Here is a 22,406-nt window from a genome sequence, read left to right on the forward strand (position 1 = left end):
TCAGGTAGAATAAGGCAAGCTTTTATATTTTTCACAGATTATTAATACCTTTATTAATATATAATTTACATACATGAAAAAGTATACAATTCACTGGCTTTTAGTATATTCAGAATTGTGTAACCATCACCAAAATATAATTTAGAACAATTTAATCAACTCCAAATGAAACCCCATACATATTAATAGTCACTCCCCATTCCCCACTAATTTGTTTCTGTTCATATAGCTTTGCCCATTCTGTACACTTCATGTAAAAACCAGAGTCTTTTCACTTATCATACTATTTCCAAGGTTTATTCACAGTGTAGCATATAACAGTACTTCACTCATTAAAAAAAAAAAATCCTTATCTAAGGATATGTATTTTTATTGATTTTTAGAGCAAAAAGAAGGGGGAGAGAAACATCAATTGGTTGCTTCCCATATGTGGCCTGACTGGGAATCTAACCCACAACCTTTTGGTGTATGAAATGATGCTCCAACCACTGAGCAACGTGGCCAGGGCAGTACTTCATTCTTTTTTATTGCAAATAACATTCCATTGGAAATAGAATTATTTGTTTATCCATTCACCAATTGATGGACAGCTGGCTATTTTTTACTTTTTTTAGCATTATTATGAATAATGTTGGAGAATATTTATATACAAGTTCTTGTGAGGACATATGTTTTTATTTCTCTTGAGTATTATATTAGTTTCTTGTCACTGCTGTAACAAAGTACCACACACTTAATGGCTTAAAACAAAATAATTGGCTTAAAACAAAATAAATTTGTTATCTTACAGTTCCAGTGGTCTAGAGTTCAAAATCAGCTTCTGTGGGCTAAAATTAAGGTGTAGGTAGTGATACAGAATTTTTGGACTGGAGCCTGGATTATCTGTCCATCGGAGTTGAAGAATGAATCCACAGACAGAGGGTAGTATAGCAAAGGTGGAGATTTATTGAAGAACAAGTACAGACTCCCACATGGGGAGAGGAAAGAGTCCCACAGAAAGGACTCCCAAGTGGGGAGGGGGAAAGGGGCCCACCGACTTCCTGTTTCCATGGTTTAGAAAGGCTGTAGTTCCTGTGTCCTGATATCCCCTCTGATTGGTCAATATTCCCTTTTGAATTGGTTACTATAGTAACTCCTGAGGCCCTCCTCCTTCATTGTCCTCCTTTTCCCTCTGGGCTTTTTTACTTCCAGTTCCCTTGTCTTATGGAAATGTATCTGTTGCTGCTCCCTTGTCTTGTGGAAATGTAACTGCACCTGGCTTCCTTGTGTTATGGAAATGTATCATCTCCCAGTCTGTAGCCTTGTGTTTTTCTATAGACCCCAATTCTAAAAATTCCCTAAACCTGTCTATGTTCCCTTAAAATTCCTGTTTCAGCCCTAACTGGTTTGGCTCAGTGGATAGAGCTTTGGCCTGCAGACTGAAGGGTCCCAGATTAGATTCCAGTCAAGGGCATGTACCTTGGTTGCAGGCACATCCCCAGTAGGAGGTATACAGGAGGCAGCTGATCCATGTTTCTCTCTCATTGATGTTTCTAACTCTCTATCCATCCCCCTTCCTCTCTGTAAAAAATCAATAAAATATATTTTTAAAAAATTACTGTTTCAGATGTCTGTAATTCTGGAGGCTGCAGGGAAGCCTTTGTAACTTCCAGAGAGTCACCCACATTCCTTGGCTCCTGCTAGCAATAGCATCATTCCCACTTCTCTTTGCATCTTTTTATATCTCCTTCCTTCTCTCTCCCTTCTGATGTCACATCTCTAACTCTCTCTGCTTCCAATGTCACATGGCCTTTGATTGACTGTCATGTCTCCCTCTTGTATGGTCCCTGTGACTACATTGGACATGCACAGATAATCCAGGACAATCTTCTCGTCTCAAGACACTTAATTGAATCACAGTGCCAAATAGGTTTCAGGGATTAAGATGTGGACATTTTTATTATTTTAAATCCTCATCTGAACATATGTTTAGAGAGAGGGAGAGAGAGCGAGAGAGAAAGAGAGACAGAAAGAGAAAGAGATATAGAGAGAGAGAGAGAGAAAGAGAGACAGAGAGAGAGAGAGACAGAGAGAGAGAGAGAGAGAGAGAGAGAGATCAATATGAGAGAAACATTGATTGGCTGCCTCCTGTATGCGCCCCAACTAGGAATAGAACCCACAACTCAGATGTGTGCCCTGACAGGGAATTGAACCCACAGCCTTTTGATGTACAGAATAATGCTCCAACCAACTGAGTCACCCGGCAAGGGCAGGATGTGGACATTTTTGAGGGGCCATTATTCTGTTTACTACAGTTATATACCTAAGAGTAGAATTGCTGGATCACATGATGATGCTATTTTAAACATTTTGAGGAACTGACAAACTGTTTCCAAAAGTGGCTGCACCATTTTACATTCCCCCCAGCAAAGTATGAGGGCTCCAGTTTCTCCACATCTTCACTAACCCTCATCACTGTCTTTTTTATTAAAAGCAGCCTGGTGGGGGTGAAGTATCTCTCTGTGGTTTTAATTTGTATTCCCTTAATGACTAATGATGTCGAGGATGTTTTCTTATGCTTGTTAGCCATTGTTATATCTTTTATAGAGAAAAAAATTATTTAAAATTTTAAGCTATTTTTAATTGGCTTATTCATTGTTTTGTTATGAGGATTGTGAGGATTCTTTACATCTTCTGAATAAAGTCATTTATCAGATTTATGATTTGCAAATATTTTCTCCAATTTTGTGGGGTGTCTATTCACTGTGTTGATGTATGGTTTGCAGAAAAATGTTTAAAATTTTGATAAGGTCTAATTTATCTAGTTTTTGTTTTGTTGATTTTGCTTTTTGATATCATATTTAAGAAATGATTGCCCAACTGAAGGTCATAAAGATTTACTCTTATATTTTCTTCTAAGAGTTTTATAGTTTGAGCTCTTACATTTAGGTCTATAATCCAGTGTGTGTGTGTGTGTGTGTGTGTGTGTGTGTGTGTGTGTGTGTGTTATGATATAGCTATACAACTTCATTCTTTGGTATATGGTTATTTAGTCACCTCAGCAACATTTATTGAAAAGACTATTCTGTTCCCATTGCATTATTTTGGTACTCTTGATAAAAATCAAGCAACTGTTAAGGCAAGGGTTTATTTTTGTACTCTTAATTTGACTCCACTTATTCATATATGCATCCATATATCCATTCTGCACTATCTTAATCATTGTAGCCTTTTGGTTAAGTTTTGAAAATGGGAGTGTGAGTCCTCCAACATTGGTTTTTCTTTTCAAACTAGAGGTCCGGTGCACAAAAATTTGTGCACATGGCGGGGGGTGGGGAGGTGTCCCTCAGCCTGGCCTGCACCCTCTCACAATCCAGGACCCTTCGGGTAGGGTCCCTAGGCCTAGCCTGAGATCAGGGCCTATCGGGGCTTTCCTTCCCTGTGCTGCAGGCAGCTGGCCCCACCCCCACTGCTGCCACTGCTTGCCATCTGTGCAGCGCTGCCCCCCACTCCCCTGCCACTGGTGGCCTCCCTCTGTAGGTGACAGACTGTGATGCAATGGCTTGGCTGGCCTGGGCCTCCCTCTTTCTTTTCTGGGAGGTGGGGCCAGTCCTACAAGGGGCTGTCTGCCTACCTGATCACCCCTAACCACTCTGCCTGCCTGCCTGATTGCCCTTTACCACTTGCTTGGGGGTGGGGCCAGCACTGACTTCCAGTTGGTCAGCCTCTGGTCGTTACTGGTCTTTGAGACCCAGGCTTTTTATATGTTAGCACTAGGGGCCTGGTGCACGAAATTCGTGCACTGGGGGTTGGGGGTCCCTCAGCCCAACCTGCCCCCTCTCACATACTGGGAGCCCTCAGGGGATGTCCTACTGATGGCTTAGGCCTGCGCCCCATGGGGAGCGGGCCTAAGCCACAGTCTGGCCTCCCTTTGTGGGAGGCAACCAGGCTGATCAGGGGAAGGCACCAGCCCCATCACCCCGCTACTGCAGCCACTGCCAGTCACCGCAGCCACCAAGTTGTTTTCATCAACACGGACTCCAGTCCCTTCGCCAAAAAAAAAATGACAACTTTCTTTAGGCATTTTCAAGATGTGTCTTTCATAGGATATGCATTTATTTATTTATTTTTTATCCTCACCTGAGGATATGTTTCCATTGACTTTTAGAGAATGTGGAAGAGAAAGGGAAAGACAGAGAGAAACATCAAAGTGAGAGGTACACTTTGATTGGTTGCCTCCTGCATGAGCCCTGATCTGGGCCCCTGTCAGGGAGGAGCCTGCAACCTAGGTACATGCCCTTGATCAGAATCGAACCCAGACCCTACTGTCTGCAGGCTGAGGCATTATCCACTGAGTCAAACCGGCTAGGGCAGGACATGACATTTCTTAGCCCTCCAGCAGCGGACCTTCGTTTTTTTCTCCAGAAGTGTGGTGGAAAAACCCTAGATCACCTTTTTGGATTCTTATTACCCAAGTTACTAAGAATATTACCAGTGGCATACAGGAAGCTTAGCCAATGTGCAGTCTGAAAAGGTGTTTCCTCTATAGTTCACACCAATCCAGGGCTGGGCCCTGCCCAGGCCTAAAGCCTCTGGCCGAAGCTTTAGGCCTGGGCAGGGGCCCTCCAGCTCCCTCTGATCACTGGCTCAGCCCCTGCCCAGGCCTGCCCAGACCGAAAGCCTCTTGGGCAGGAGCGGACCCCCAGCTCCCTGCGATCAATCGCAGGGGGTCCGCTCCTGCCCAGGCTGAAAGTAGACCCCCAGGTCCCTGCCCAGGTGATCGATCGCAGGGGGTCCGCTCGTGCACCAGGCGGAAGCAACCCCCAGCTCCCTGCAATCGATTGCAGGGGGTCTGCTCAGGGCGCCTATGTATGCAAATTAACCGCCATCTTGGTTGGGTTAATTTGCATACTTGCCCTGATTGGCTATTGGGCGTGGCTTGGGCATAGCAAAGGTGCGGTCAATTTGCATATTACTCTTTTATTAGGAAGGATTGTTTTGGCTATTCTATGTCCCTTGTACTTTTATGGATTTTAGGACCATCTTGTTGATACCCAAAAGCAAGTGGGAATTTTGATGAATTAGGTTGTGATGAATGTATAAATTGATTTAGGGGATATTGCCATTTTAACAATATTAAGTCTTCTGATCCATGAACCTGGGATATGTTTCCATATATTTAGATATTCTTTAATTTCCTCCAATGATGTTTTGTAATTTTTAGTATACAGTCTCATATTTCTTTTGTTAACTTTACTCCTAAGTATTTCATTCTTTTAGATTCCACTGAAAAGAGAATTTTCTTAATTTTATTTTTGGATTGTTCTTTGACATTTATAGTGATACAATTGACTTTTTTATATTAACCTTTTTACCCTACAACCTTTCTGAACTCATTTACTAGTTCTAGAAATTTTTTTCTATTTACAATAACATGAAAAATGCAAATAAATACTGCTTTATTTCTTTTTTCCACCACCATTTAGCCCTCTTCCACCTTTAATGACCCCCCTCACTACCTGCAATCACCACACTGTTGTCCATGTCCGTGAGTTCTCTTTCTCTTTTTCTTTTTTACTCAATCCCTCTCCACCTGTCCCCACCAGAGCTATTTTTATTGCCTAATTGCTCTGGTTAGATTGTCCACACAATACTGAATAGATGCGGCACCAGTGGACATTGTTCCTGACCTCAGGGGAAAAACATTTGCCTTTCACCATTAAGCGTGATGTCAGCTGCAGATTGGTTTGTAGATGCTGTTTATCAGGTTAAGAAAGTTTCCTTTTCTTTTATTCCCAGGTTGTTGATTGTTTCAGTCATAAAGGAGCATTAGATTTGACAAATGCCTTTTCTTTATGTATCAAGATGTGTTTTTGTTCTTTATTAATATAGTGTATAACATTGATTAATTTTCAGATATTAAACCAACTTTAATATTTAGACAGTTTCTTAGAATACATTTATAACAGCTGATTTAAAATATTTGCTTAGTGAGTTTAATATCTGGGCCCCCATAGGAATTTTTTCTTTTGACTGCTTTTTTTAAAAATATGGGCTTTACATCCCAGGTTCTCTGCATATCTCTTAATTTTTTACACCAAATTTGACATTTTTAGATAATAAATTGTGGCAACTCTGGATATTGAATTCCACTTCATTTCCCAGAATTTGTTGTTGCCATTTTGTTGTTACTGCTGTTTATTTAGTGACATTCTTTAGCTACCTCTGTGAAGTCTGTATCTCCTGTATTGTTAAATCACTGAAATCTTTACTTAGCTTAGTGGTCAACTAACAATTGGTCAGAGATTTCCTCACCAGCTTTGAACCAACCAGTAAGTCCTCTACCCTTTGCTGAGGAGCTCTGTGTGTGTATGTGGGCATGCTGTCAATACCCAGGTATTTTACAGCTCTGTCTTAGCCATCACTTCTTGCTTGTACAGAGCCTAAAGATGAGCCAGAAATGGAAACTGGAGTATACTCACATGTTTATGGAAAATGCTGTCAGCCCTACACATGTGTGTTTACTTCTATATCCCCGGGAATATATCCAAGCTTTGCAAAGCTCACTATGGATAACTCATTCCCCAAATCTTCCTTTTAACTTTTTGGCCAAGCTCTTATTTGGCTCAGTTGGTACTAGTATTGTGGCCTCATGCAGCTGGGATGCTAAACAATCGCCATAGGTTGTTTTCAACAAATGCTCTGGGGTAGGGCTTTTCTGGCAGAGCTAGCTTCAAGTTAGACATTCAAATAATGTCTGTACATATGGCTTTTCCAGGGGGTTGCAAGTCAAGTCAGATAGTGATATTGATCTTGAGACAGTAGTTTTTGAGAAGTTCAAAATCATGTCTGTCTCTTCTAATGGCTACAAGGCTGCTGTTTTCACAGCTCTTAAGGAGATGAGGAGAAGGTAAGGGAGTAGGACAAGTTAGAAAGTCACAAAGCCCCTGTTCTTACTGAGGTTGAACAGTTTTTCTTAAATACATGTTTCTCAAATCATTGAAAGCCTTTCATTAATTGTTAGAAACAGTTGATTTTTATAACTGTTGTTATTGCCTTGCTATTTCATGGAGAAGCATCAGTCCTAATGCTTCCTTTTCAGAACTCATGCTCTGCCTCAGACTTTGCATTTCTTCACTAATTAAAATAAAATTTATGAACCTAAATAATAAAAAAAATACTTGATTCAACCTTGATAAAATTAAAATAGATTATATGTCACAGTGGTACATAATAGCCTTAAGAAAAGAATCAGTTTGACTACTGAGTATTTTGAATTTTAAAGTACTCTCCTGGTAAAATAAAAATATTTATAATGTAGAGTTCAGATAAAGGCTTAGAGAACAAAGAACACTTAGACAAAAGGGGAAAAAATCATGGCTATATTTAAATCAGTCCTGATAATTATTCACGCTCTTCAATAGGCTTCTTATTTCTTGGCTCAATATTAAGTTCAAATATCTTACCTAGTTTTCCTGATGCATGACATCCAACTGAAAAGCATGTAAAATATTCTATTGTTTATTTCATCAATGTGGAATTTGTTCATGTAAGTTTGTTAAGTGAATTTGCCAGTATTGTGTTAATCACCATATAATTTATCTAAGCTCTTCTGGTCATCAGGAAAACCACAGACTTTGGGATCAAATTTTCTCTTCCTACACTGCATAAAATACAACATGAATAGATTCAAATTCAAATATAAGAAGAAGCCTGGACATTTTTTGTCAGTAGCTTGTTATCAAACATTATATAAATTAGGTCTTTGTGATTAACACAGTTAAGTATGTTGATGTAGACTTTAATGTTTTAAACAATGTTATAGGGTACAAAAGAACCGCTTTTAGAAAACTATAAACTATTTTTTAAATTTTTAGATACATTCATATCTTCACTTCTTATAGTGTATGTTTTAGATTGGTACTGATGCCATCTTTAAAAACAAAACTATGTTGATTCATCATGAAAAACGAAGTACCTGTGATTTGACATTTTCTAAATTGTGCCTTTTCAAAAAAACACTTTTTTTGTTGTTGTTCAAAGCCTTTGAGATAAACCCATTATCAGACGTGAAGAAGGAAAGTCCAGCTGCCATGTTCTGAGCAGTTCAAGTACATTGATTCTGTGGGAGTTGTGTTGTGTTCCATTCTGACCACAAGTACCCCCTTCTTGAACTGAGTCGAGTGGAATGAAAGGTGACTCTGTGGCTGCTCTTGGGCCAGAGGCAGTATATTGATGAATTGTGCTGCCAGCATCATGTCTTTCTGGCAGAAAGTTGAGTCACAGCAAACTTAAGACAAATATTCTGACCGCTTTTGAAGAATTTGCAAGTTGTTACCTCCAATTTGGCACAAATCCAGATAACTAAACATTTGCTTTTTGTGTTTTTTTGGTTTTGTTTTTTTTCCTCAGTTATGTTCGGGTGTTTTCCTTTCTTTAAAAAAATGACTCAAAAGTTTCCACTGAGTTCCAATCAATATGACCTGAGATAGTACTCCTGAGTAGTGTGCCAGGAGGTAGGGTTCTCCGTGGGAGGGTAGGTGTAACTGCAGAAGCTCCAGAGGCATGGTGGCAGTAAGGTAGATGGCTGCACTTGGCCAGACTTGAGGCCCTGGGGTACTCACTGGTGAGTATTGGCTGGCATTGGTTTGTTTCCTTGCTTCACTATGTGACTTGAATAAGCCATTTGACTACCTAACACCTCCTTTCTCCAGCCCCTGAAAGTGGGAGATTTTGTGATAAAGTATGGTGTACTTTTTCAGCAAAAAATATGTTCTTGCATATGTGGATATACATTTAGTAAATTAAAACATATATTTTTGACATAGTTTTGAGATTTGTTCTTCTTCTCCTTGATCAAGTGTGCTATCACCCCTTCTCCCCCTCTCTCTCCAATTCCCTTTGGAATGAGCAAACCTCTAGGATTAGAGGACAACATATACCATGGAAGGTGGGGGTGGGGGTGGTCTTCATACTAAAACAATATCTTTTTAAAATATATTTTATTTATTTTTTGGTGACAGTTGACATGCAATATTATATTAGTTTCATGTGTACAAACCAGTTAGTAGACATTTAAATAACTTATGAAGTAATCACCCTGATAAATCCAGTATCCATCTGGCAACATACATGGTTATTACAATTTTATTGGCTATATTCCATATGCTGTACTTTATATCCCCAAGATTATTCTGCAACTACCACTTTGTACTTCTAAATCCCTTCACCCTTTTTACCCATCCCCTGACCCCCATCCCATCTGGCAACCATCAAAATGTTCTTTGTATCTATGAGTCTGTTTATTTTGCTTTTTAGATCCCACATATAAATGTAATCATATGACATGCATCTTCCTCTGTCTGATTTATTTCACTCAGCACAATACCCTCTAGGTCCATCCATCTTGTTGCAGGTGGCAAAATTTCATTCCTTTTTTATTGCTGAGTCATATTTTATTGTATATAAGCATCACCTCTTTATCCATTCATCTATTGATGGACACTTACATTGCTTTCATAGCTTGGTTATTGTAAATAATGCTGTCATGAACATATGGATGTATATGTCTTTTTGATGAAGTGATTTGGGTTACTTTGCATAAATACCCAAAAATGGATTGCTGGGTCCTTCATTATCTCTTATTATAGCCTTTGTTCTAAAGTTTATTTTTGTCTAGTATAAATATGGCTATGCCAGGTTTTCCCCCCCATTTTCGTGAAATACCTTTTTCCATCCCTCTACTTTCAGTCTGTGTGTGTCTTTCTATGTGAAGTGAATCTATTGTAGACAACATATGTAAGGGTATTGTTTTGTTATCCATTCAGCCACTGTATATTTTTTTGATTGAAGCATTTAAGCCACTTGCATTTAAAGTAATTGCTGATAGATATGTATTTATTGACATTTTATTGTTCTTTTTAAAAAAATCCTTTTCTTCTTCTTAAAGAAGACCCTTTAATATTTCTTATAATATTTCTTTGGTGTTGATGAACTCCTTTAGCTTTTTCTGGTCTGGGAAGATCTTTATCTGTCCATTGATTCTAAATAATAGCGTTGCTGGGTAGAGTAATCTTGGCTGTAGATCCTTGCTTTTCATTACTTTGAATATTCTGTGTCAATCCTTCTGACTTGCAAAGCTTCTGTTGAGAAATCAGCTGACAGTTTTATGGGAGCTCACATAAGACTGTAGGTAACTCTTGCTGCTTTTAAGATATATATATTTTTTTACTTTAATCTTTGGTATTTTAATTATAATGTGTCTTGGTACAGGCCTCTTTGGGTTAATCTCATTTGGGACTCTCGGAGCTTCCTGTACTTGTGGATCTAGTTCCTTAACCAGGTTAGAGAAGTTTTTCCTCATTATTTTTTCAAGCAGGTTTTCAATTTCTTGCTTTCTCTTATCTCCTTCTGGCAGATCCATGATGCAAATGTTAGTACTCTTGAAATTTTCCCAAAGGCTCCTTAAACTATCCTCATTTTTTTTTTTTTTTGGATTCTTTTTTTGTTTGTTTTGTTTTGTTTTTGCTCTTCTGATTTGGTAATTTCTGATTTCTGGTCTTCCAAATTGCTGGTTTGATCCTCTGCTTCATCTACTCTACTGTTGATTCCCTGTAATGTGTTCTTCATTCCTGATTAGTCCTCTTTTATGTTTCCTACCTCTTAGTTGAAGTTCTCACTAAATTTATCTACTCTTCCCCTAAGTTCAATGAGCAGCCTTATGAACAATATTTGGAACTGTGCATCTGGTAGGTTGCTTGTCTCCATTTTAATTATTTCTTTTTCTGTAGTTTTGTTCTGTTCTTTCACATAGGACATATTTCTTTGTCTCCTCATTTTGACTGCCTCCCTTTGTTTGTTTCTATGTATTAGGTAGAACTATTATAGCTCCCAGTTTGGTAGAGTGGCCTAATGTAGTAGGTGTCCTGTAGGGCCCAGTGACACAGCTTCTCTCAATACCCAAGATGGGCACTGCAGATCTGCCCCCTGTGTGGGCTGTATGCACCTTCCTGTTATAGTTGAACCTTGATTGCTGTTGGTATGTCAATGGGAGGGATTTACCCCCAGGTTGATCCATTGGGAGGACTGGCCATGACTATAGTGATGAGGCTGCTCTGCAGGGGCTGACCACTCAAAGCAAGACACACTTCAGTTGGGATCTGGTGCCTGATGAGTTTGTCTCTTGAATGTGTTGCTTGCAGAGGTGTTGAGTGATGCTCCAGCATGGTCTGAAGCTGTCCACTGAGTGTGTTGGCTCTAGAGCCTCCTGGGAGGTTGTAGGCCAAGGTCAGCCACTGCTTGTGCCCTGCCCAGCATCACCTAGCATGAGATACAGAAATATCTGCAGATGGCTGCTACTTATGCTAGGCTTAAAGGAGAGGCAGGAGAGGCCAGCTGCCAATAGTGCATAGGCTGGAGCCACTTAGCAAGAGGCATGGGGAACACCAAGGCCACATGCTATTTGTCTGGGGCTTGTGGACCTTTGGGATTTTAGGAAATTCTGCAGCATGAGCCAAGACTGGCTGTTTGCATGGAAAAGCCACTGAAAACAGTTTGTATGTGCCACCAAGTTCGGTGGGGCAGGACCTCAGGAAATCACTAGGGAGAAGCAAATAGTATTAACCATGCTGACTGAGACTAACATATGGCTTACCCCTGCAGCCACTGTGGGGGAAGGGCTCAACAAAGGAGCAATGGCCTCTGCCAGCACCTCTGTCTGGGAGAAAGCTGCCCTTCCAATCCTTGCCCTTGAAGCCAGACAATCCAGCTTCTCCCCATATGTCCCTGGCACCTTTTCAGCAGCAAGTGAGTCCAAATAAGTTCATTTGCAAGGCCCTTTATGACTAATGCCTGGGACTTCAGCAGTCCTCTTTCTCAGCCCCAATCACCAATACTTTTCATAGCCAGAAGTAATCGTGACTTTTCTTTTGGGCACTGGAACCCTAGGCTAGAGGATCTGGTGTCAGACTGGGACCTCTCACTCCTCAGGAGGTACCTCCACAGCTGAAATATCCCTCCTGAATTTTAACCACTGCCGGAAGCCAATTCCAGCATGTTAGCAGGGCTGAATCATCTGGAAGGCTAAAAGGCATCTCCCCCAAACTGAATAGGATAATTGCTTGCTGCCAGACAGCTCAGAGCATCTTAATCTGCATGTTATTGCCTCCTGTTGGCCAAACACCTGAACAGCTGTAGGATAGTCCCCAATCTGACAATGCTTCTGTAAACCCTACCCTTTGAAACCTTACCCTTTGAAGTGTATGTCTCCACCTTGCCTTAGGACAAATTGTGTTAATAAAAGCAGGGTCCTGAGTCAAGGGGTAGTCTTTAGCTCCTTTAGCTGAAGCTTCTCTGACCCCCAATGCCTTTCAAAACTATCTTTAGTCTTTGGACTCCTTATTGAATCTATGCATCAGCTCCTTTCTCCAGATTGCTGAACCCCTTTGCAATGCTGGGACAAGAACCCTGGCAAACCACCACTCATGTATGTAGGATTAGACCATTTTGCATCTCCACCCCTCCTACCAGTCTTGATGTGGCTTCTTCATATCCTTAGCTATAGGACCTACGTTCAGCTGGATTTCAGGCAGTTCTGAATGGTGGTTGTTATGTAATTTAGTTGTAATTTTGATGTGGTTGTAGGAGGATGCGAGTACTGCATTTTCCTACTCCTTCATCTTGACAGGAAACTTGAGACCTTCTGATTGGAAGGTGGTTGGAGATTCTAGTGACTATTTGGAAATATTAAATATATATAATAATAGTATTACTTAGATTTTAAATCAGTAAGTTAAAGATAGCCATAGAAAAAGACACATTACATGTGGAAAATAGCAATAAGTATTATCACTGATTTCTCATCAGGAGCAAGAAAAGTCAGAAGACAATGGAATGACAGCTTTAAAAAGTTTAAAGAAAAAGAAAATTGCTAACCTAGAATTCTATATCCAACAAAAACATTGTCCAGAATGACAAATTAATGACATTTTTAGGTACACAAAGTTCAGAGAACTTGTCACTAACTGACCTACACTATAAGAAATGTTAACAAAAGTGCTTCCAACTGAAGTCCAGTTATATTAAATGGAAACACATTTCTTTAAAAAAGAATGCAAAGCACCAGATATAATAAGTACATAAGTAAACCTAAGAAGAGTTTTTCTCCTGTTTCTTAATTTCATTAAAAGATAATTGCTTGTTTAAAGTAAAAGTAAATAATAATGAAGATAAAATGGATTCTTAAGAAATAAAAGTAGGTAAAAAGAAGGCAGAAAAAGAGAAAGAGAAACAAAGAACAAATGGGAATCCTAGAAAAAATAGCAAGGTGATAGACTTATATCCAGTCATATCAATTATATACTAACTAAATCCAGATTGATTAAAAACTGAGACTTAACTACATGCTGCTTGTGAGAGATATACTACTTTAATGTAAACTCACAAGTTAAAAACAAAAGGGTGAAAAATGTTTCCCATGAAAACACTAATCATATGAAAGCTGGAGTAGTTACATTAATATCAGAGTACGCTTTAGTACAAGAAGTATTACCAGAAGTAGAGGGACATTTCATAATGATAAGAGGACAACTTTTCCAGAAGACATAACAATCTTTTTTTAAAAAAATATTTTTATTGATTTTAGAGAAGAAGGGAGAGGGAGAGAGAGATAGAAACATCAATGATGAGAGAGAATCATTGTTGGGTTGCCTCCTGCATGCCCACTACTGGGGATCGAGCCTGCAACCTGGGCATGTACCCTGACTGGAATCAAATCATGACCTCCTGGTTCATAAATAGATGCTCAACTACTGAGCTACACCGGTCAGGCAAGACATAACAATCTTAAGTGTGCATACACCTAATGACACAGTTTCACAATGTATGAAGGAAGAGCAGACAGAACCAAAGGGGAAAGAGACAATGCACCATTACAGCTGGGAACTTGAACACTCTTCTCTTGATACTTGAAAGAAAAGGTAGACAGAGTTTTGAATAACTTATCTAGAAGCTTAACCTAAATGCCTTTTCAGATCATCAGATGGTACAAGTTCAAAATACTTTCTTTCCAATTGTATATGGAATATTCACCTAAATAGGTATATACAGCAAGACAGGCTATAAAACAAATCTCAATACATTTCAAAGGATTAGAACAGAGTATATTCTCTGCAAACAATGAAATTATACTAGAAACAAAAGCAAAATTCTTTTTAAAAATCCCCAAATAATTAAAAATTAGCAATTTTTTTTGATAATCCTTAGGTAAAGAAAAATCACATTATATCCAAATAATAATAAAAGACAACTTATTAAAACATGTAATATGTAGCACATCAGTACTTAGTAATAGATTTTTAGCTTTAAACATTTATATTAGAAAAGACAATATTTTAAAATTAATGACCTAAACTCCCACTTTAAAACTTTAGAAAAAAGCAACAAATTAAAGTAAAGTAAGTAGAAAGAAGAAAATACAAAAAGCAAAACACTAGAAAATAGACAATCAATAAGGAAAACTAAAGTTGTTTCTCTGAAAGACTCAATAAAATTGATAACCTCCCTGGTAGATTAATCAAGAAAAAAAGAGAGAAGTTATAAATTATCAACATCAGAAATTAAGATGAGAAATCAATACTGATACAATAGGCATTAAAAAGATGACATGCTTTATATGCTAATAAGTTAGACAATTTAATTAAATGTACAAAAATCTTGTAAGATATAACTTAACAAAATTAACACATAAAGAAATAGAGAATCTGAATAGCATGATCCCTCTTAAAGAAATTGAACTTGTCATTAAAAACATTTCCACAAATAAAACTCTAGGTTCAGACTGCTTCACTGGTTAATTTTTTCAAATATTTAAGGAGGAAATAAAATGAAACTTTCAGAAAACTCTTTCAGGCTAGAAAACGGTAGGACAGCTCCTATCTCATTTTTTTTCAGGCCATTATAACCCTGATACCTAAACCAGATAAAGATATTACAATTAAGTAAAACTATATTTACCAATGTCTCATGAACAGAATGCAGAAATTACTTACATAATATTAACAAATTAAATCCAGCAACATATAAACTGAATAATGGCTATGAAAATCTATGATTTTCAAATGGGGAGTTTTACCAAACATTCAAGGAAGAACTAAAACCTATCACCCTCAGACTATTCCAAAAAATTCAAGAGGAAGGAACACTTCCAAGCTTCTTCTATGAAGCCAGCATCACCCTGATACCAAAACCAGATAAAGACAACACAATGAAAGAGAATTATAGGCCAATATCCCTCATGAACACAGATGCCAAAATCCTCAACAAAATTCTAGCAAATTGGATCCAGCAGTACATCAGAAAGATCATATGCCATGACCAAGTAGGATTTATCCCAGGAATGCAAGAATGGTATAATATCCGCAAATCAATAAACATGATACGTCACATAAACAAATTGAGAGATAAAAACCACATAGTCATATCAATTGATGCAGAAAAAGCATTTTGACCAAATCCAACACCTATTTTTGATAAAAACTCTCAGCAAGGTGGGAATAGAAGGATCATACCTCAACATAATAAAAGCCATATATGACAAACCCACAGCCAACATCATACGCAATGGGCAAAAAATAAAACCATTTCCCCTAAGAACAGGAATAAGACAGGGATGCCCACTCTCACCACTCCTGTTCGACATAGTACTGGAAGTATTAGCCATTGCAATTAGACAAGAAGAAAAATAAAAGGCATCCAAATTGGAAAAGAAGAAGTATAACTGTCCCTATTCGCAGATGACATGATATTGTACATAAAAAACCTAAAGACTCCATCAAAAAACTAATAGACTTAATAAATGAATTTGGCAATGTAGCAGGATACAAAATTAATGGCAAGAAATCTGGCATTTCTATATACCAATAGTGAACTTACAGAAAGAGAGACTAAAAAAGCAATCCCATTTACCATCGCATTAAAAAAATTAAGATACCTAGGAATAAACTTAACTAAGGAGGTAAAAGACCTATACGCAGAAAACCACAGGACACTGAAAAAAGAGATAGAAGAATACATAAACAGATGGAAGAACATACCATGTTCATGGATTGGTAGAATCAACATCATTAAAATGTCCATACTACCCAAAGCAATCTATAGATTCAATGCACTTCCCATTAAAATACCAACAGCATATTTATCAGACCTAGAAAAAACTCTCCAAAAATTCATCTGAAATAAAAAAAGACCCCGAATAGCCACAGCAATCCTGAGAAAGAAGAACAAAGTAGGTGGGATCTCAATACCACATTTCAAGCTGTATTACAAAGCCACTGTTCTCAAAACAGCCTGGTACTGGCACAAGAACAGACATATAGACCAATGGAATAGAATAGAGAACCCAGATATCGACCCAAACCACTATGCTCAATTAATATTTGACAAAGGAGGCATGAACATACAATAGAGTCAAGACAGTCTTTTCAATAAATGGTGTTGGGAAAATTGGACAGATATATGCAAAAAAAATGAAACTAGAACACCAACTTACACCATACACAAAAATAAACTCAAGATGGATAAAGGACTTAAACATAAGATGGGAAACCATAAAAATACTAGAGGAATCCACAGGCAGAGAAATCTCAGACATATGCTGAAGCAATTTCTTCACCAATACCTCTCCTAGGACAATAGAAACTAAAGAGAAAATAAACAAATGGGACTACATAAAAAAAAAAAAAAAAAAAAAAAAAGCTTTTGTACAGCAAAAGACACCATCAACAAAACAACAAGAAAGCCCACTGTATGGGAGAACATATTTGTAAATGTTATCACTGATAAAGGTTTAATCTCCAACATCTATAGGCACCTTATACAACTTAATAAAAGGAAGATAAATGATCCAATAAAAATAATGGGCAACGGACCTAAATAGAATCTCTTCAAAAGAAGACAGAAGGAAGGCGAAGAGACACATGAAAACATGCTCAAAGTCACTAATTATCTGAGAGATGCAAATCAAAACGACAATGAGGTACCATCTCACACCTGTCAGAATGGCTATCATCAACAAATCAACAAACAACAAGTGCTGGCGAGGATGGGGAGAAAAAGGAACCCTCGTGCACTGCTGGTGTGAATGCAGACTGGTGCAACCACTATGGAGAACAGTATGGAGTTTCCTCAAAAAACTAAAAATGGAACTCCTTTTTGACCCAGTAATCCCACTTCTAGAAATATATCCCAAGAAAACAGAAACACCAGTCAGAAAGGATATATGCACCCCTATGTTCATAGCAGCACAATTCACCATAGCTAAGATTTGGAAACAGCCCAAATGCCCATCAGCAGATGAGTGGATTAGAAAACTATGGTACATCTATACAATGGAATACTACGCTGCTATAAAAAAGAAGGAATTCTTACCATTTGCAGCAGCATGGATGGACCTGGAGAGCATCATGTTAAGTGAAATAAGCCAGGCAATGAAAGAAAAATACCACATGATCTCACTCATTTATGAAAAAGAACATTATGACCAGATGAACAAAAAGATAGATACAGAGGCAGTAAAGCACCGAACAGACTATCAAATTACATTGGGAAGGCAGGGGAGTGTTGAGGAGCGGGAGAAGAGATCAACCAAAGGACTTGTATGCATGCATATAAGCACAACAAATGGACACAAGACACTGGGGGTGTGTGATGAGGGCGACAGGGGCTAGGGGAGGCTGGGGGAAGGTCAATGGGGGGAAAAAAGGAGATATATGTACTACTACATGTAATACTTTAAACAATAAAAAAAGAAAAAAGTTAGCAAGAGTTTTTTTCTCCATATATATTTAATGCAGTAATATGAATTACAGCAAAAAGCTAGTATAAACAATTTCACTAAATGTATATCATGGTGATCTACTCTTGCATAACAAACTAGCCTACACTTAGTGGTTTAAAGCAATTTATTCTGATTGCATGTCACAGTATTGCAGGTCGGGCATTCAGACTGGGCTTGACTGGGCAACACTTTCCTGTGATTTGGGATCAGTTGGTGGTATTCAGCTGGTGTCCTGGCAGGCATGACTGGCAGAGCTGAAGGCTGGCTCAACTGGGATGCAGAGAGGTGCTCCAGAAAACAAAGGTGGAATCTTGCAACACTTATAATCTGGTCTGGGAGTCATGCAGGGTCACTTTCACTGCCTCTACAGGTCAAAGCTGTCACAGGCAATTCCATATTCAAAAGGAAGGTAAATTAACTCCATCTCTTGATAGGAAGAGTGAAAGAATTTTTGGCCATCTTTAACCAAACACAAATAAATTAAGAGGAGAACTAATTCATCAATGTAATTATAGTGTCACAAAGCTGTCATTCAGTAAAATGTATTTTACAGCTTTAGAATACATTTATTTTATCTCTCAAGAACTGTTTTTGGAATTAAGTGTCCTAATTGAGACAACGTAATACAAGAGAATTGTAAACCAGGGACACATGTGCTTTCCTTAGATTCAAAATGCAGTTCATAATTTGACTCACTCAGATATTTTTGCTTTTCTTTCAGACCTCACGTGCAGAGTTCCGTGTAACATTCCTATTTCAGGTACATTGTACATTGTTTATTTTTTGTCCTCATTGAGGAACTCTCATGTTATTTATTCATTTTCTTCTAAACTTATGCCTTTATCTCATGTACCTCTCCCTTACTTCATAGACTACAATTACAATGTGTACCTTTTAATTTATACAGGTGGGGCGTAAGTAGATTTACAGTTGTTCATATGAGAAATAATATAATAATTAATAAATAATACAAGAATAAACTGTGTTTCACATGCACATGACTGTAAACCTACTTTTGCCACACCTGTATATATGTGAAATGGCCGTTACTATTTTATATGAATATATTTTTAATGTTGGTAAAATATATATTTATATAACATGAAGTTTATCATTTTTATTGTATAGTTCAGTGATATTTATACATTCATAATGTTGTGTAACCATCACCACTATCTATTTCCAAAACTTTATCATCACCTCAAAAAGAAATTCTATAACTTTTTGAGTTTCCTGTTTATACTTGATTCCAAATGTTTTTCCCAGTTCAAAGGTGGCTTTGTTGAAGGGAGCAACTCCTAGATATTCCTACTTCACCCATTGCACTTTTAATCCAATCTACCCCTCAATTAAAAGGAAAGTTTAACCCATTTACATTTAGTTACTGACAAGAAAGGACTTATTTACAGCCACCAATTAGCTATTTCTTTCTTTACTGCCCTTTTTGTATTTAGTTGTTTTTTAGTAGTGTACCATTTTGATTTTCTTCTTTATTTTTCTGTATATTTAAAAAGTTATTTAGTGATGACTTTGGGATTACAATTAATATTTTCAATTTACAACAATAATATCAACTCAGAATAATATCAATTTAGTTTCAATAGTATAGAGACATTCTGTTCCTACACATCTCCATCTCTCTCTCTTTACATTGTTACTAGTGCCCTGGTGCATGGATTCATGCACATTGATATGAAATTAATTAGAAGATGGCCAGGAAGGAGTGGGGATGGGACTGGGCTAGATGCGCCAGACATGTCCTGGAGCCAACCTCCCGTGGTCCCTGCCCCGGCCAGCTGCATCTAGGGTGGCACCGCGGCTTGAAGGGCATCTGCAGAGGGAGTGGGGTCCCACTGGCAGGTGGGGTCCCTCGGCCTGGCCTGCGGGGATTGGGCTGAAACCAGCTGTCCAACATCTCCTGGATTGCAAGAGGGCGGTTCTTGGGTGACACATCCCGGAATCGGGTTCCCTCCTCTCTGATTCCAGGTTGTGTCACCAGAGAACCACTGCTGCCAAATCACTGTAGCTTGGCAGCTCCTGTGTTGAGCGTCTACCCCCTGGTGGTCATTGTGCATCATATCTACTGGTCGGATGGTCGCTTAGAGTTTTATGTATATAGATTGTGATAGATACATCTTTACCATTGTGTGCCCTTTAACATAGATTTATAATGACTGTTTTATGCATTTGAATTTTAAATCATATAGGAAAAAGAGGATTATAAACCAAAGTATAATAATACTGGATTTTATATTTACCTATGCAGTTTCCTTTACCAGTGTTCTTTATTTCTTCTTATGACTTTAATTCATTGTCCAGTGTCCTTTCATATCAGCATGAAGAACTTCCTTTAGCATTTCTTGTAGGGAGGATTCCTGGTAATATACTCCCTTAGCTTTTGTGGGTTTTTTTGGGAAGAAATGTCTAAATTTTTCCTTCATTCTAAAGGATAGTTTTGCCAGAAATAGAACTCTTGCTTTACAGGTGTGTGTTTTTTTTCTTTCAGAATTTTTTTTTTTTAATATTTTTTTATTGAGGTATTATATGTGTACATATCTTACCATTACCCCCCACACCCCACACCCACACATGCCCTCCCCCCCCCAGAGTTTTGCGTCCATTGTTTATGCTTATATGCATGCATACAAGTCCTTCGTTTGATTTCATAACTCCCCCACCTCTCCCTAACTTTCCCCCTGTAATTTGAAAGTCTGTTTGATGCTTTACTGTCTCTGTATCTATCTTTTTGTTCATCACTTTATAATGATCTTTACTATCCCTAAATGAGTGGGATCATGTGGTATTTTTCTTTCATTGACTGGCTTATTTCACTTAGCATAATGTTCTCCAATTCCATCCAGGTTGCTGCAAATGATGAGAATTCCTTCTTTTTTATGGCAGCATAGTATTCCATTGTGTAGATGTACCACGGTTTTCCGATCCAGTCATCTGCTGATGGGCACCTAGGCTGTTTCCAAATCTTAGCTATTGTAAATTGTGCTGCTATGAACATAGTGGTGCATATATCCTTTCTGATTGGTGTTTCTAGTTTCTTCGGATATATTCCCAGGAGTGGGATTACTGGGTCAAATGGGAGTTCCATTTTCAGTTTTTTGAGGAAACTCCATACTGTTCTCCACAGTGGCTGCACCAGTCTGCATTCCCACCAGCAGTGCACGAGGGTTCCTTTTTCTCCGCATCCTCGCCAACACTTGTCGTTTGTTGATTTGTTGATGATAGCCATTCTGACAGGTGTGAGATGGTACCTCATTGTTGTTTTGATTTGCATCTCTCGGATAATAAGTGACTTTGAACATGTTTTCATGTGTCTCTTGGCCTTCCTTCTGTCTTCTTTTGAAAATATTCTGTTTAGGTCTGTTGCCCATTTTTTTATTGGATCATTTATCTTCCTCTTATTAAGTTGCATAAGCTGCCTGTAGATGTTGGAGATTAAACCTTTATCAGTGATAGCATTTGCAAATATGTTTTCCCATGCAGTGGGCTTTCTTGTTGTTTTGTTGATGATTTCTTTTGCTGTAAAAAAGCTTTTTATTTTGATGTAGTCCCATTTGTTAATTTTCTCTTTAGCTTCCATTGCCCTAGGGGCAGTGTCAGTGAAGAAGTTCTTTTGGCATATGTCTGAGATTTTGTTGCCTATGGATTCCTCTAGTATTTTTATGGTTTCCCGTCTTACGTTTAAGTCCTGTATCCATCTTGAGTTTATTTTTGTGTATGGTGTAAGTTGGTGATCTAGTTTCATTTTTTTTGCATGTATCTGTCCAGTTTTCCCAACACCATTTATTGAAGAGACTGTCTTGACTCCATTGTATGTTCATGCCTCCTTTGTCAAATATTAATTGAGCATAGTGGTTTGGGTCGATATCTGGGGTCTCTATTCTGTTCCACTGATCAATATGTCTGTTCTTGTGCCAGTACCAGGCTGTTTTGAGAACAGTGGCTTTGTAATACAGCTTGAAATCTGGTATTGAGATCCCACCTACTTTATTCTTCTTTCTCAGGATTGCTGTGGCTATTCGGGGTCTTTTTTTATTCCAGATGAATTTTTGGAGAGTTCTTTCTAGGTCTGTGAAATATGCTGTTGGTATTTTGATGGGAAGTGCATTGAATCTGTAGATTGCTTTGGGTAGTATGGACATTTTAATGATGTTGATTCTACCAATCCATGAACATGGTATGTTCTTCCATCTGTTTACGTCTTCCTCTATCTCTTTTTTCAGTGTCCTGTAGTTTTCTGCGTATAGGTCTTTTACCTCCTTAGTTAAGTTTATTCCTAGGTGTCTTAATTTTTTTGGTGCGATGGTAAATGGGATTGCTTTTTTAGTCTCTCTTTCTGTAAGTTCATTATTGGTGTATAGAAAAGCCATAGATTTCTTGGCATTAATTTTGTATCCCGCTACATTGCCGAATTCATTTATTAAGTCTATTAGTTTTTTGATGGAATCTTTTGGGTTTTTTATGTACAATATCATGTCATCTGCAAATAAGGACAGCTTCACTTCTTCTTTTCCAATTTGGATGCCTCTTATTTCTTCTTCTTGCCTAATTGCGATAGCTAATACTTCCAGTACTATGT

This window comes from Eptesicus fuscus, chromosome 9 (genome assembly GCF_027574615.1).
Source record: "Eptesicus fuscus isolate TK198812 chromosome 9, DD_ASM_mEF_20220401, whole genome shotgun sequence".
Classification (NCBI taxonomy): Eukaryota; Metazoa; Chordata; class Mammalia; order Chiroptera; family Vespertilionidae; genus Eptesicus; species Eptesicus fuscus.